The following is a 17,139-nucleotide window of genomic DNA, read 5'->3' as shown; positions in this document are numbered from 1 at the left end:
CCTGCTGAATGGCAGTTGGGTTATTTACAAGCTCTGTGCTGGCATCAGCAGCAGCCCATGATCTGCCCTTTCGTAGGATAAATGGATGTAAACTGGAAAAGTCTATAGCTCATAACAGATAATGACTTGTACCTTTAGTGTCTTAAAGCTGGGCACCTTTATGTCATAAATGATTCCTTGTCTAGCAATAATGGTGTGTAACATGCTCTCAGGGAGAAAAATGAGGAGAAGAGGAAGGAAATAAACCACGGTGCCATTTGACTAAAAATGCAGAAGTATTCACTGGATGTTGCAGTGTCCAGTGGGTCTGAGCCATTCTGGGATCTCCCTCAGTAGCTGGCAAACAAACAAAACCCCCTCACTGGGCTGGGCATGGGCCATTTCCAGCACACAGGTGGTTCTTTGACCTTTCAAAAGCTTTGGTTACCTGTGCACATCCTGAGGTGCTCTCATCACTCTCCCCTGCTCTGTGCCTCAAATAGACAAAGTATATTAAACCAGAGAGAAACTACCTCTAATCACAGCTGCACAAGAACCTTACACAACACACCTAAGCATAAACTTAAAAGTGACTGGTGTGAATCCTGCCCTGGTATAAGCAAAACCACAGGAGGAAACCAAACATCTGGGCCCCATGCCGTGTGAATCTTTGTGCATGTGTTATTCCAGGCAATCCTTACAATTAGAGATCTGACAGAAACTCAGGGCAATGCACGCACTCCTGCGTCGCAGCAGTGGAACAGATTGAGGGAAAAAAAACACCCCAAAAGGTTCTTCCACACAAAACTCAGCAGTGACCCTGGCATATGCATTGCCTTGATGTTTCCTGCACACTGCAGACCTCAAACCAAAGCTAGCTCAGCCTCCACAGAGCTGGGGCAGTGCCCAGAACCAGGTTCCAATACTCTCCTCTGGTCTGTCTGGGGACAGTTACTCTCTCTAACTTTTGTGTTGCCAGGGCAAAGCCTCGGGACCTTCCCACTGCAGCTATTTGTGGTCTCTATTAGAATCACAGAACCATAAAATGGTTCATGTTGGAAGGGCCCTTAAAATCATCAATTCCAATCCCCTTCCACTAAACCAGGTTGCTTCAAGCCTATCCAGCCTGGCCTTGAACACTTCCAGGGATGGGGCAGAGTTTTGTGAAGGATCCTCAATGAAAGAATCCCTTCTTCTCTCACACCAGCACTTTATGCTCAACAAACAGGCTTGACCATAGACATGGCTGCACTTTTGGACTGAAGCTGCAGGTTTAAAACACTGCATGCCTTTCATTCTACATGGTATTTTCTTTTATTCTTTTTTAACTTAGCAAATGCCATGGTGCACACTCAGTTTTGATTTTAATAGCTAAAGATATGCACGCAAAAAGCATCCTAATTACTGCTTTCCTGGCAGACGCAGCCATTTCCTTGGGTTTTTATTGCCATTAGTTTTCCTCACCGATTTATCCTTAGCTACTCTCTTTGCATCTCCCTCGCCTCCCCTGAGCCCTTTCCTCCTCGCTTCTCAAGACTTGTCAGCACGCCTCCGATCCCCAGGAGAGATTGAAGGCCTTGTAAAACCCACTGCGCAAACAAGCATTCCTGTTCATTTATCACATTTAGCATGCGCACTTCCACACTCATCAAAACCAAGCCTGAGCTCGCTAAGTCATTTCCCTCTCCCAATTACAAATTAGTCCATTAGGCTGTCTGCAGTAGGCCCTCTGTTGCATCTTGGTAATGGCTTCTGAGATTTCCATCATAATCGTAATGGCTCCCTGTGCAGCCATGAGGGCAGATGGAGGCCGCTCGTGGGTAATGAGGTATCACACTACCAAAGGGCACAGCTCTGGGCTCATTATTTAGTCTTGGCTGTTTTGTGAAAACAACAACAAAGGTAAAATGCTGAAGGGAACACTTTAGCATATTAAATTAACACTTCTTGAAATTTCTCTCTGTAAACATGCCATATTTTTTCTTTATGAAACATCCCATGTGTCTGAGTGTGCGACGTGAGGGGAGAGGGAGGAGGGAGAAGGGACCAGAGCTGGTGTGTGCTGCCATCACCCCCGCAGGCAGAGCCTCTCCTGAGCTGGGGGAGCTCCAGGACAGCCCGAGCAGCTCGGCTTGGCCCTTGCCCGTGGTCCATGCTGGGCATTCCCCTGGGACCTGATGATCACCCACCGCCCCAGCTCACCTGAGCTGCCCCCCAAAGCGACACCTCCGAGGGATGGAGCTGGGGAGCTGACCTGGCTGGGGGCACGGGCCAGCTGCTCCTGCTGCACTCAGCACTGTGGCTGTCCCTGTCACAAGGCTGGAGAACAGCAGGTACCAAGAGCTGTGGCCATCCCTGGTGAAGCACACCCTAAGGAAAGCAGAGAGGGAAGCCCAGCACCGAGGCCCTGCTCACACCCCTGCACTGAGGCATGCGGGCCTGGCAGGAGGCTCAGCTCAAACAGAGAAGTAATGTTTAAGACAAGCAGGTTAAAATCAATATCAATTAGACACTCTTTGAACATTGCTGCTCTCTTTAGATTTTGTCTGTTTGATGTGAACTGCTGCTAATTTGACTTTGTTCCCAGCAGCACAACAGTGTTCAAGATACCAAATCCTACTGCGGGGTTGAAGTTAGGGACAGCTAAGGCCAAGGCTTTCTCTTCTCACTGGAGCTGGCCTTAATTTGCTTCCCTTGGGATTTTTTTCTCTACCCATCAGAGATCAGGAGACTATAAATATGCAAGTGGTAAGGCCAGAGGTAGAGTTTAAATTGGGTGGGAGAGGAGGTGACAAACAGGAGTGGGGAAGGGACAGGAAGTTTCTGTCCCTCTCCCTCACACAACTTCAATGCCATTGAGTAAGAAAGGAAAATGTCACAAATGTGGTCTGGCACTATGTGGAATTTGCCTAAATGTCAACCAAGCATATTCGGGGCAGGGACAGGTCAGTCTGTGCAGGGAGGGAATTTTGCACACCTCGTGTCTCCTGCAGGATCAATCCCTGCCTGTGACCGGAGGGCTGGAGGTGCAGCTCCCACTGGGGGAGGCAGGAACCACCAAAACATTTCAAGATGCTTCCCTCAAGTCATTGAGCAGCAGCTCCTGTGCCCCTCTCTGAAGTCCTGGTGGCACCAGCCAGGCTGTCTATGCCAAAACACATTTTTAGATGTAAGATAGTGAGTGAAATATTGAAAAACACATTTCACGTGTGAAATACGGTTTGGATAGGAAAAAGAAAGTGAGGCAGACCAGTGATTCTGAGAGATAAGAGGAGTGCAAATCCAAAGTTAGCAGGCGGATTGCCATCCAACTCTGCTTTGGTGAGCAGTAAAACACAAATTTATGAGCTGGGTTTTGTTAAAGTCGGATATGGATTTTTGAAAATGAAAAGGATGGATGGGAGGACGGCAGTGAGACATTTAATCAATGTCATAAAAATGTAACATTCATTGGTCTCCTAAAATGAAATTAATAATCTGTGTAGAAGTATCATTAGGAGATAAGTGACATTTTTAGGCTTTGATTTGTAACTTGTAACAAATCTTACTTCCACATATTTCAAACATCCTTAGTGATATCCATCTTTATTAAAACATACCAAAACCTTTTCACCTCAGCTAGAGTGGCCCATCAAGCATTTTTTCCCCAGCATAATATCCTTAAGTAAAAAGACACATTATCAGGCACAGACTTTGCAGTAATGAAGGCAGGAAGAGACATGCTCCGTACCATATTCAAATTAAATCAGGGATTTCAATACTCCCTGATTATCAGGGAGTCTTGTCTTTCACTAATAAATTTCTCCTTCATCCCAGGCAGAGGCTTTCTAAGCTCTCTCTGAACTGATCAGACATTTCATTGTGTGCAGGAGGGCAAGGATAAGGTGTGTGCATGGGGGGAGCAGGAGTGTGGGGTGGGGGGATACAAAATTAGGCAAGTCTGCTCCATAAATGATTGGAGCTATCACATGAAAAGGCAGCCTTACAGGAACACAAATCTGATTCACATGGCTGCTGAATTTAGAAGGATTTGGGGGAAGGAGTAGCTAATATACAGAGGTTTATTCTCCTTACATTTAACATCAAGGCATTTTGCATCCAAGTACTTTCATACATTTTAATGGAGCTACACTTGATTTGCACCAGGTAAGTGAGGTGAGAAGTTGGAGTCCAGGGCACAGATTATTAGTACAGATCATCTCTCAGACAGAGGGGGAGGTGACACCCTTCCTCTGCCCTCCCCCCTTCCCACGTCTTTTTAAAAGGACACCAAGAGAGTGGGGGTTTTTTTGGGGGTTTTTTTTGGGGTTTTTTTTGGGTTTTTTTTGTTTGTTTGTTTGTTTGTTTTTTTGTTGTTTTTTTTTCTTTTTTTGGTGTGTGTTTGGGGTTTTTTGGGTTTTTTTGTTTTGTTTTGTTTTGTTTTTTTTTAATTAGCAACATAATAACAATCAAGTTGTGCAACCAGGAGAGTTTACATATTTTCTTCATGGACTCCTGTCAAGCATGTTCTAATTAAGCTGTTTCTGTTTCCATTGTGGACCAAGAGGAAGATGACAGCAGGGAAAAGTTGGTGAGAGTTATCACCGCACACGTTCAGAAGTTACAGAGATAAAGGACAAGCCCCTTGTTGTGCCTGTGACAACAACAACAGAGAGAGTCCCTGCTGGGGGCCACGTGCTGGAGCCTGGCACATCGTCCTTGCCTCAAAGAGAATACAGGATCAACAGGAAAGGGAGATAAAGGAAGGATCACAATCCTATCTGCACATGGAAACTGTGGCGTGGAGAGATGTGATTCTTTGCCCAGTATCACAAAGCTGCTCTACATCAAAATCAAGTGGTGCACCTAATTCTCCAAAGTCCTAGTTAAGTGCCTTAATCAAAAACTGCTTCAGGGCCTAGAGAGAATTGTCCTGTATATTAATTATCCTTTACATTTCAAGAGTCGCTAGGAAAGTGTTCTTGTTTTTACTCCAAGGCCAACTTCCAAAGGGTCCCACTTAATAAAACAGTCAAAACTTCACTAGGGATTTCTGGCCAATTTTGTTACCACCTTTGATTCTATTTGTGTTCTCCCATAATTGCTCCAGCTCGTGAGAAAAGGACATGTTTCTTTTATTTATACAGCCGACTCTGTACAGATTTAGTCCCAGGGAATTTGGTGACACTATTACACTGTACCCATGTCCTGCTCTCAGCAGCCCCTTTAGGTCTCAAACTGCCAATTTAAAATGTGATCTGATAACAAACACAAACTATCTGACCATTCCCAAATATAAAGATGATATTATTACACATCTCCAAGGACTGTGGGCTCCCCAGTTTTACTTAGAATGGCCCAGGCTGCAGATCTGCAGGTTTGACCCTGTGCAGGGCAGGGAGCTGGGCTGCAGTGACCTCCTTCTGACTCTGGATATCCTCTGATTCCATGGTTAGGAATTATTTTGCTCCCAACCATACACAGTAGTACACATGCACATGTCTGCAACAATCATTTTCACACCTTCCCCAGCTAGAAATCCTTAGACTGTCCCTTGCCTTCACAACTTCTGCATGGGCTCACTTGGCCATGACAGGAATGTCACAGGTAGCAGAGTGCAAATACCAACTGCAGGATGTCACAAAGGGCAGGCAGCTGCCCTGGCTCCTTCCTCACATCTGAGGTTCCCCCTATTGACAGGTATTGAAAGGTAATATAGGTAATTCCTACTATATCCTTTTATTGTAATTTTTGCCTACCTTGCTTTTCACTGAAATTATTTACCAAAAGAAAAACACAAAGGCCCCTCCCTTTGCAAAGGTTAGGTCTTTGCTCAAGCCCACAGATTTTAACCTCATAAATATTCCCAGCTATAAGATCTTATTAAGAAGGTATGTCTCCCAAGAGCATAAAACCATCAAGCTGTAAATTTTATTTAATTTCCCATGAGATTTCCTAGCCTCATACATATAATTAGAGTGCAGTATAGAGCACTTTTTGTGTTTTGTCAATAAATCACTAGGGAACAATCAACGTTTAAGAGGACAAGCTTTAATGATTTTTCAGACCCCTAAGCAATCATGCCTGCTACAGTGGCAAGCTGGTCTTTAACTTTCTCTAACTAGGATTGTGGACTGTAATGTTAGAGAAGGTCCCAAACACTTAATCCTATTAGACTCCGCAGCCCAGACAATCATAGCTTATACCCCGGGGACATATTGATTTTGATTTGGTTGACAGATAAGAGCAGCCAAGCTACTGTAGGCTATGCTTTATTAAGTGTTTACAAATTAAATATCTTAAGGTCTGTAACAAGCACAACTCTGCAGCACAGCCAGCTGCAGATTGGCAATTACCTGTGCAGCTGGACAGAGGAGGAGTCTCCATCAGTCACCCAGGGCACATCTGGAGCGCTGGGAGCGTGGCTGGTCCAGAGGCTCCTGGGCCAGCAGGACACACAGAGCTCTAATCTCCATTGCAGCACAGCCTCTGGGGAACCCAGATCTTCCTGCAACACTTTGGCTTGTGGCAAAATATCTCAGCAATGCCTCTGTCAAGAGGAACTCATCAGGGAGTGTGCCAGTGTTGAGCCGTGGCATAAGCTCTGTCATATTTTTTAAAAGCCCCCACTCACCTCACTTGTTGTGTCCTCTCTGTGCTGTATCCTTCCTCACAAACTGAACATCATTTCCATGCTGCTGCCACAGCCCGGATTTCCTCTCTCTCACTCAACCTACCTGCCTTCTCTGGAAAGCTTCCTCTGCACAGCATAGACAGAGACAATTCCTTCTTTCACATGCACAACATCTCTGACTTTTGGAAAGACAATTCCATTTTGTGTTACCAAAAAAAAAGGAAAAAAAAAATGGAGATGGTTTAGAGAAAAAAACGCATACAATCAAAATCTTTCTTGCATGCAAACCGTAAAATAACTTTTACACCTGGGAGAACTGAATGAGTATATTTCTGATTTGGCATTATTTTGCCCTTGACTTTGCACTCATGTCAATGACAGAAGGAGAAAAATAACTGCAGAGAATTGGATGCAAAGAATTCATAAATTTCCTGAAAGGAAATATCTGAAAAAGAGAAATTGCCTTGCCCAACTCCACAGTGCCTGGCAGTACACAGAACTCCTTGGGTCAACAGCCCAGGACGGCGTTTGTGTCCCCTGAATTACCCTTGTGATCTCAAGTGGAAAGCAGCTTATAGGCACTGAATGCACATTAAACACTTGAGCTTTCCATCGTATAATTTGATAATCACACCAACTACACTATCAGGCAAGAGTCTCCCAAGTACTTTAAATATGTTAATGAAGCAAGATTTTATCTATAGTCTTATACAGCTTGCACAAATCTATAAATAGGCTTATCTCAGGGTTATTGCTGTTATAAATTAATTATGGAAATGTCAACCAAATCAGGTACATGCCAAAGGAGTAATGGGGAGAGCAGTGATTTGCAACAGAAGATTCAGATACCGGGTGACCTGCATGAAGGGTTCACAGCCCCTGGCAGCAGTCCACGGGCTTCAGGGGAATTTAACCTTGAAGAATACACTTAAAATTGGTTTTCATATGAGTAATTGACAGTGGCTGGAGAAGTGGACTGAATTAGGGAAGAGTTATTGCACTGTTTGCTGGTAGCATCTCATTCCTTAAGCCACAATTGTTTCTTTTTAGGCACTGGGAGCTGCAGGATAAAGAGGTTGGGGTTTTCTGGGAGAGAAAAGGTGAGGGAATGGAGATGAGGGGCCTTGGTGTAAATGCCTCCCTTTGCTGCACTATGCCAAAGCCATAGGCCACCTAGGAATGATATACAGTTATGTAAAAGGAAAATCCCAAGCAAATAAAAATCACTTTTTCCCACTTAGACTTGAATATCTATTTGTTTTAAGGACAACGCAAAAAATCTGTGACTCCTGAATATTACAAGAAATTTCAAAAGTGCATCTAACCCAAATGGCACTCTAAGAGGGATGAAAAATCTGTCAGAGCACAACAGCTACTTAGGTCCTAAATGCCATATTCCTTCTCCTATTTATTCTTTATACAGTGATATGACCTGTGGACCCCAGCTCTGCATAAGTACCCTCACTACATCCGCTGCCTCTCAACCTGAACAAAAAGATCTCCATGCCCCATCCATCTAGAATTCAAAAAGGAAACATTCTTTATTTTCAATAGTTAATGCATATTATCCTTTTATTTAATCAGAAGAATAGCTTTAGAATATTTTTTTTTTAATTTCAGCTTTTCTTACCATCCTTATAATAGGTTGATACCATTCAATAGGTTGATACCATTCTTGAGCCACTGATAAAGAAAAAAATAGGACATGATGACTGAAATACCACATTATAATGTGCCAGCAGTGCTGAAGTTGCAGCATGTTAAAAGTCTGTGTATATTGTCTCTATTCAGAAAGCTCAATGCAAAGAGCTATTGATCATACACAGCTTTTTTTTAAAAAAAAAGGAAAACAGAAAACACGGTTTTGACAGTGATTAGTATTGGCAGTGTTTGAGTGTCCAGACCTATTTTGCTACAGCCAGTCTAAAGTTCCTACAGAACTCATTCCAAAGAGCTTGCAAAACCCAGAACATCCTTCACTGGGAACTGGGTTGTTTTTCTGGGTAGCAGAATTCTGTCTCCCAGCTAGGATCCACTTCTGTGGGACTGAAATATAGATAAATTGGTGAAAGAGTTTGCCTGTAGAATATCAGCTAATCTCAGGGTACATGCAGACACTTTATTCTTCTGGCTGCATCAATATAAATGGATTTAAATGCTTTCTGTTGCTTGCTAGGACTTGGTGCTCCAGCTGGTCAAATACAGCTCAGATTGTAAAGGTCTGGGAGCTCAATATTACAGATCTCTGTCCCTAAATGTGAGCCTGTGCAGTCATAACCTTGGTTGGGTGGGTTTGTGTCTCACACCTGCAGCTCACCTCAGAGCTGGGACCAACCAGACTCTCCAGATGCTGCACAGAAATTATCAAATTGCTGAAGGAAAACACTGCCAAACAGGCAGAGTCTCCCAAAAATTTAGTATTTAGTGAGAAAGTGTCTGGGAGAAGAGGACTGATATTCTCTATAACAACCACAGTTCAAAGTGGGAAGACAAAATGCCCAAAGCCCTGATTATCTCAAAGCAAAATATTCTGGATTTTCTTCCTCTTATCTCTAATGAAGACATGGATGCTAAGACATGAAAGCAAGGTGAGTGAGGTAAGGACTGTTCCACAGGCCAGGAGGCAGAAAGGATAAGGACACCCACAAGCCATTTATGGCCTATTTCCATTTGGGTGGGTTTCTCCTGGGTGCCACAGGAGCAGCATAGCCCCTGTACTCTGTGTAAACACAGATGCAGCTGGGAACTCAGGTGGAAACAGCATTTACATGGTGCTTGGATTCCCTTTGGGCTCTCAGCACTGATAGAGCTTTTACCATATCCCACTCCTGCCCTTGGAAGACAAAAGAAGATACTTTGGTTTGAATCCTGCAACTGGGACAGCTCCACAAGAGCAGGGAACATGTGAAATTTTTCACTGCAGCATCTGCTACTGCTCCTTTCCATTAAAATTAAAAGCTCTATTACAGACATTAAAATCAGATCTCCTAACTGCTTAATAGGTAGGTAATGGACTCAAATTCTCAGTGAAAAAGTCACAGCGTGAGGCAATTTTCTACAGATGAAGCTTGGTTTTAAGGCTCTTGATAATATGCTTAATATTTCCTGAGAAGTAACTTAAAGATTTATAAATACACCTACTCATTTCAGTGCCATGGGGTGTTGCACACCATCACCCCAATCAAAACCAAACAAAACCTGCATAAAAGCTTGTGTGGTTCCTCCAATGCCAGGGTGGGATGAATGAAATAAAGCAAGTGACCTCTGGTGACCTTGTCCTGTCTGGTGTTTTACACAGCAAATGGTCAACCTTCCACTCCACCTCTACACATTTCTTTTTTCCATGGAGCCCACAAATCTTTAGATAAAGCTCCAAATATCTGTGTGCTTCACAAGAGCATCGTAAGTGGCTCTCCAGTGCAGTTCCAACTCATGGCAGTGCCCCAGGATTTGTGGATGACAGCATGGGAGGCAGCATCAGACTGTGCTGTGATCACTGTCCATCACCTCCTGCCGTGGATTTGTGCTGCAGATTCCACTTTTAGCTGTCCTGGAAGCTGTGGAGCTGTGCTCTTATGGAAAGCATTTGGAGACTAATGGGTGCTGCAGGATCCATGGAGTTGGGAAATACCAGTCAAAATATCACCTCATACTCATGATCTCCCCATTTACTGCTCCTAAAATTTTAACTAGGCTGGAGTGGGCAGCCAGACCCGTGGAGAGGCTGTGTGGAGGCTGATGGTGCTCCATTCTCAGTGACCTGGCCTCAGCTACTGCTCATAAAGAGCCCAGGGAGTGAGTGTGCAGCTCTGGGGCCAGGCCATTAGGGCTTATCCAGAACAGGCTAACGAGGACTCTGCTTACCTCCTGGGATTCATCAAACTTCTGGGAGTGTTATACTGGCCTTATAAAAGTGGAATGTGTGTAGTATATTCTAAAGATGTCTAAATGTTCAGAATTTCACATGAGGCTGAGGAAAAAGCGTCTTCCCCCCTGTGTTCTGGCATCAAACACTATTCAGGGATAATGGGAAGCAGAGGAGCACAGGCCATCAAAACAAGGGATCAGCCTGAGGTTAGGAAGAATAAACTTAATTAAACAAATCCCATGGACAGCCCAAGCCTTATACCCAGCAGAGGGGAGCTTCATTCATCATACCCAGGTGCTTCTAGGGCCTGATCCAAACCCACTGAAAAAAAATATTTCACTGGGCTTTGGATCACATTCAGAGCATGTACAAGTAGGGTTTGGGGACGTGATGATTAATTAATATTACCACTGAAAAAGTATCTTCTTCAAACTGGGGCTTGAACAAACAGTGGTCAAAGACTTCTGAAAAGTAAAGGAGCTTTCCATGTCTTAAGGCAAGGGAGAATCACACCGATATTTATCCAGACTAGGAAAGGATTAAATATCTTTTATTCTTCTCAGAAAATTAGAGGTGAAATGTATTTCCCTTATGGCTCTAGACTAGCAAGAAGAATGCAATGAATAAACACGAAATGTGGAAGGAGGGGAGAACCCATGCTATTGCACCACAGTGAATGAGGTGACTTAAACCTGGTATTTTCCATTAAAAACACTCTCACCATCTCTGAAAAAATACAGTTCACTGCCATTTAGACCTTACCAGCAGTTCTAAAGGAATGTGGGATTCTCTGCCTTGAAGTGAAATAAGCACTGTCCTGAGCCAGAAAAAGAGTCCAATGATGAAGAGGCAGAGTTCAGGCAGTGTGCCCTCCAGCCTGTCCCTGAGGATGCTGTCTCTAGGCACATGGAGAATGGCAGAAGGTCCATCTGACACTCAACAGGTTCATAAAGCCATTTTATTCCCTTTATTCCCCCAAAGCCACAGCCAGGGCTGTGCAGCAACTGGCCAACCATGTTCTAATTAAGCAATGGTAGTTTCAGCACGGGCTGTTTCCTGGGGATTAATGACCAACAGAGAGGCAGTTGATGATCTGAGGCCCATTAAAGCCAGTTAGTCATTAATCCCCAGCTAGAGCCTGCATCCAAGTCATTACAGATATTATTAGACTTGGGGACAGGCTTCTGTGTGGATGCATGTTATTGGTTTGAGCACCTGATGTGGTTGTTATAAGCTGCAGCAAAGGAGGAAGCAACATTTCTGATGATGAAGGTTTAAGCCTCAGAACACTAAACTTCCTCCCCGAGTTCAGATAAGCTCCCTAATCTCTCTGCAACTAAATTACATTAACTTGAAAGGGAAAAAAAGGAATTACCTATTTACAAGAGATACAAATAACTAATCAGAAATGTAAGCTTCCACTTGTCAGAGCATCACACTTTCTACCAATCTCACTCTTTGTTACAGGAATGATTAATAAGACAAAAAGAGAAAAAAAAAAAAAGATGAGAAGAAGGAATGAGAGGGAATGGCTAAAGGCCAGTAACACAGGGTGAGGTGCAGAGCAGTTCCTGAGGGCTACTACCCTCTGTGCCACACCAACACAGCAGCTGAGGCAGTCCTCTCACAATGCTGAGGCAGAATCAGCCTGGAAGGCACCTGGAAGAGCACCCAGGGATGCTCCAGGGTGCAGTGCCTACAACCCATCACTTGGCTGGACCCCTTTGATGAAGCACACAGGGGATATCCCAGCTTTAGGGTCCCTTTGCTGCTGAAGATCTCCTCTGTGGAATGAGGAGACAATCAGTGCCAGGTGGTTTATGCTCACCACAGGTTTTGAGGCACCTTCCACAAGAACATCAAGGGCATGGCAGGTTCCAGCTAATCTGTCTGGCTGTATAAAGTTGTTATTATTGGTTCTACTGCTCTGGTGTCTGACAGACACAGCCCCTCCGTGCTCTGAACCACATCCTTGTCCTGCTGCTGCCTATTAATATCCTCTGCATATGTGACATGGGAGGAGGCTGTCACTCCTGTGTCACTCACTTGCCTTTCCCTGTCACTGGAGAATATATTCTTTTCTGTTAGGATCCTAACAATAATCCAGGTTACACATTCTCCAGGCAATCCTGGCAGCTAAGTGGACCAGACAGACAGAGCTGGAAGAGAAGGAACAATGAGCAACCATTTTATGTCTTCGAGCATGTGTAATAAAAATATCTATTAACTCCAGCACATAGGTCAGATTTCCTTTAATTACAAGATTGGAAAGAGGAACACCTGAAAGAGCAGCATCACACATGAGATCAGGCTCCCCTGCATGAGGAGTGTGAGCTGCTGTTGATTAATGAATTACTGCAGATGGAGGGACTGTTCTGATTCATTTGGCTAAATCAGTGAAGGATCCAGTAATAAGTTGCACAGGTATAAATGGCCCCCAGCACTCTAGTGTGCAGACAGGTTCACCTCACAAAAGAATACTCACAGCAGTAAAAAAAAAAATAAAAAAAAAAAATCCAATTAGTGTCTAAAAATCCCAAGACATGATACTACTTGGGGAAAGAAAAAAAAAAAAAAAGAGGGGGAAAAATCCCCTCTAAGGCTTGATACCTTGACAACCAACAGATAATATTTTGCTTTTATTGTCTACAAAGTAATGAGAAAGTGAGAAGAGCTGTGGGTGTCTGAGTGAGCTGCTTTAGCACAGGACCAAGGCACTGCAGGGTGCAGCAGGACTGACACCTCCTCATTTAAAGTCTCCCACTGCTCGTTCACTGCAGTGCCAGCACAGATGCCAGCCACTGCCAGCTCCCCCTGGGCAAGGTCAGTGCCCAGTGAGCTGCTTCCCCTGCCCAGCACCACAGCTGGTGCTCAGGGCAGAGAAAAATCCCACACAGGGCTCCTACCACAACAGAGCAGCTGCAGAGCTCCCATGGGAATTCCCTCCTGGACCCGCTGAAGAACAGTTTATTCCCAGTTCATTATTAATCTTCCATCTGTCATCTCCAGAAGAGCTGGGGTGAGCTGTGCTGGCTGCAGAACCACAATCAGCTTCTCCAAGGGCTCCTGGCAGGTGCTGGGGCTGTCCCACCGTGGTCCTTTTGGATTCACTTGGCAAGCTGCACCTGCAGGGACACTTGGGGCATGTGGGCATCTCTAGCACTTTGAGTCAGGCCCAACAGCACTCCTAATAGAACATTCCTTCCACAAAATCAATGCCAAATATATTTTTGAAGTATCTTTGGCCTTTGCAGCACAGGTACAAACCAGACTGCTTCCTCTCTGCTGCTCCCTGTGCCACACATGGAACAGGAACCCAGCTCTGCTTGGATCTCTGCCCCTCAGGCTGCACTTACTCCACCACCTTTTGTGTGACCCAAATAATCTGTTCTTCAGAGCCCTACAAGGGCTGCTGCTACATGCTCAGTACAGAGCAAAGTGGAGGGATTCTTCTTTCATTCCCTTTGAGTCTCACAGAGATTGAAGCTTTCAAGAAGAAGAGACCAAAAGAGAGACAGAAAGGAGAAAAGAGGAATTTCAAACCACCTTAGGAGATCTGAAAGTTGGCTTTTCTGTACATACCTCAAGCATAATTCACCTCAACTTCCTTCAGCTCACCAGCTGAACCAGAGCTCAGACCCCATCAGAGAGTGCAGCTCCTCCCAAGGGACAGCTCCCATCTCTGCTCTGTGGGACAGGGACAGGACCCAGGGAACAGCTGGAGCTGGGCCAGGGCAGGCTCAGGCTGGATTTCAGGAAAGGTTCTTGCCCCAGAGGGTGCTGGCACTGCCCAGGCTCCCCAGGGAATGGGCACGGCCCCGAGGCTGCCAGAGCTCCAGGAGCTCCAGGGATGCCCAGGGTGGGATTGTTGGGGTGTCTGTGCAGGGCCAGGAGTGGGACTGGATGATCCTTGGGGTCCCTTCCAGCTCAGGACATTTAAGGATTCTATGAACTAAGGCCTAGGTCTGGCACAGGTCATTATTAATAGCATTGAATCCCAATGCATCTCATACACAAAAGCAAACTCCAAATTTTTGCTTCTGCCTAAGTTTAGGATAAATCTGAACACACTGACCAGCCACCTGGAGCACTGTGGGTTTCTGCAAAACAGTTTCCATGAGACTTTTGCCCTCATTGTTTTAGTGCATGGGGCAGAAGAAATCCTGGGACAGCTTTGTGCTCCCAGCTCCCTGTCATGGAGGAGGCTCCTCTCCATGAGAGTCCCCTTCTTCTGCCAACACAGGCCCTGGAGCAGAGGCTCCTGGGGGCTGCAGGTGCCATGGGGTGCCCCATGTGTCACAGAGCAGGGACAGGGCTGTGTCTGGGTGTGTCCCAGGAGCAGGGACAGGGAGGGATGCCCTGAGCCCAGCAGGGCAGGGAGGAGCTTGTCCCACACCCCACAGCTCACCCACCATGGGAAGGGTTTGGGAGCAACAAGGGGGAAACACCCTGGAAAGACTGCACATCCAGCACGGAACAGCCTCTGGAAGACAACTGTCCTTAGCAGCCAAGTGGGCTCACCTCTGCCCTTTGCAGGAGAGGAAGCAATGATCCCCAGGAGCCCCTCGGAGGAGCGGAGCCGTGGCACGTTCCGCCTCACGCGTATCTTGTTTATTCTAAGTGGAGCTACAAATCTGTCGAGTGAGCATTTTGTTTTGATTAAAAATTAATAGCTGCTTTTGACCCAGGTGGATTAATTTCACTTTCACTGAGTATCAAGTTAATTGACACAAACTACTGTCAGGTGAAAGAACCAATTAACAAACTGTGAGGAGGACTCCTCTCCCCCTCCCTTCTCCTCTCCCCCAAATGTTGTTTTGACTGAAGGGTTTTTTTTCCCTTTTAATAGAAAAATTTATCTCAGCAGAATGAGATTAATTACTTAACAAAGAGAGGAACAAAAGGAATGGAGGGTGGGGTGCTCCTTCCCTCTGAGCCCAGATGCACTGGCAGGATGCTGCAGAGCAGGGCTGGAAGAGGGGCCCTGCTCCTGCCTTGCTCTCACCAATTAACTGCCATTTCCAAGATTATCAGTCATCAGGGCTGGAAGCGTGGCTGGGGCTCATTGGAGTTTGGCAGAAATCCTTGATAATGTCCCCAGGACACAACAGCAAGGTCACTGGGACAGAGAAGGGCAGGATCCTTTGGAGCACAGAAAACCATGGAGCAGTGGGAGCTACACAAATCTCCCACTCCCAGGTGTTAGATTTAAAATATATAATGTAAATATTCCATATTTCTATAATAGATATAATTTATATTTATATAATAAAATATTTTATATTTAAATCAAGTTTTATATTGAAATCAGGAGTTCTCTGCAGCAATGCATTATGGAGAGGAGCATGTAGCAGCCTAGGAAAATCAAAGTAGTTCCTCAGTTAATGTCTGTTAAGTGTAAGCCAGCCCAGGCCATGCTGGTTGAGCTGCAGGGATTGTGTTCCAGAGGCTGGAACAGGGAATGGCTGGCTGGCAGGCAGGGCTGGCACAGGGGCTGCTGCTTGGCCACACATGACCCATGGCAGAGCACTGAACCTGTGCTTCCAGCTTCCAGGCTGTCAGCATGGCTCTGAGGAACTCAGGGGTACATTTTCTATAAGCAAAGTGACTTGGACTTCCAAATATCAATTTAAACTGTCTTGTGCTAGAGAAGGTAAATCCCTGCAGGAAGGAGGAGGCACAAAAGCAGGATGGATATGCAACCCTATTAAAATCAAAACTAGCTGGGCTGCCTGATTTGCTTATGCCCTTCCAAAAATCCCATAGGAAACTTATTTATATCTCCAGGCATCCAAATGCCATCTAAAACCCTTGTCCTTCAGAATTCACATGATTTGGACATCTCAACATTGTACGTCTATTAAGAAAATTAAATATAGTCTCCTAGATTGTCTGGGCTTAAAAATCCATTTCAAGCTGCTAATGCTGTGGCTAAAGTTTTATTATAGAAGTTGCTTAACTAGGCAAATATTTTCAGTTATATATATTTTCCCTTTACTTACAGAACTCATAGCACTTCATTTATCCTCCTGAGACTGTTTGTTCAAATCATTCTGTTACATCCTTAGCCACTATTCTACCCCAGGGACCACCTACAAGCTTTTGCCGTTATTAATTTTTTATTCAAAGAAACAGCTAGAAAACCTGTTAAGGGGGGGGAGAAGGAGAGAGGGAGAAAAGGAGGAAAAGGGAGAGGGAAAAGGAGAAAACAGGACACAGATTTTGCCCAGGCCATCTCAGCTGGCCTCTTCTTTCACTGGGACCTCATATTCTTCCTTGCACCTCTGAACACCTTTCCCAAATGCTGCTTTCCCCACCTGGTAAAGATGTGCACTAGTGCAGAAGGGAGAAGCCCAGTTTTGGTGTCTGCAAAGGGAAAGCACTGACTGTGAGCTCCTCAGATACACAGATCTTGGATTTATACACGGATACAATGAGAAGGCTAAAAGAAATATCTAAATAAAGGTGTGAGATACCTACAGCAGAGAGGGGAAGGGTTTGCAATAAGCTAAAATGGGAGCATGCAAAAGTTTCCCTGTCCAGAGGGGGCCTGGCTGCCCCCAGCCTCTTTGTAGCACCATCAATTCATTAGCAGAGCTGTGCCTGAAAACCCTGCCACTGCACCACGTGTGTCCACTCATTACCTGTGGGCCTTCAGTGATCATCTGCTGGGGAAGGA

At 45.1% G+C, this 17,139-nt stretch overlaps 1 protein-coding gene and 1 long non-coding RNA gene across 12 annotated transcripts in view; one reads left to right on the top strand and one right to left on the bottom strand.

The window, feature by feature from the left end:
* Window positions 1-17,139, bottom strand: part of AUTS2 (activator of transcription and developmental regulator AUTS2) — a 778,310-nt gene that overhangs the window by 206,712 nt on the left and 554,459 nt on the right. The gene's annotated exons all lie outside the window — the stretch shown is intronic.
* On the top strand, window positions 89-5,001 carry LOC135283768 (uncharacterized). 3 transcript variants are annotated; one of them, XR_010349411.1, is made up of 2 exons: window positions 89-1,881; window positions 4,524-5,001. It is a non-coding gene; the product is annotated as an uncharacterized LOC135283768 (long non-coding RNA). The 3 variants fall into 3 exon arrangements; XR_010349412.1 differs by lacking the exon at window positions 89-1,881 and adding an exon at window positions 2,179-2,312; XR_010349410.1 differs by lacking the exon at window positions 89-1,881 and adding an exon at window positions 2,326-3,863.

Source organism: Passer domesticus, chromosome 19, assembly GCF_036417665.1.
Source record: "Passer domesticus isolate bPasDom1 chromosome 19, bPasDom1.hap1, whole genome shotgun sequence".
NCBI lineage: Eukaryota > Metazoa > Chordata > Aves > Passeriformes > Passeridae > Passer > Passer domesticus.
The sequence above is the reverse complement of the archived record's forward strand: the minus strand, read 5'-3'. Positions and strand labels throughout refer to the sequence as shown.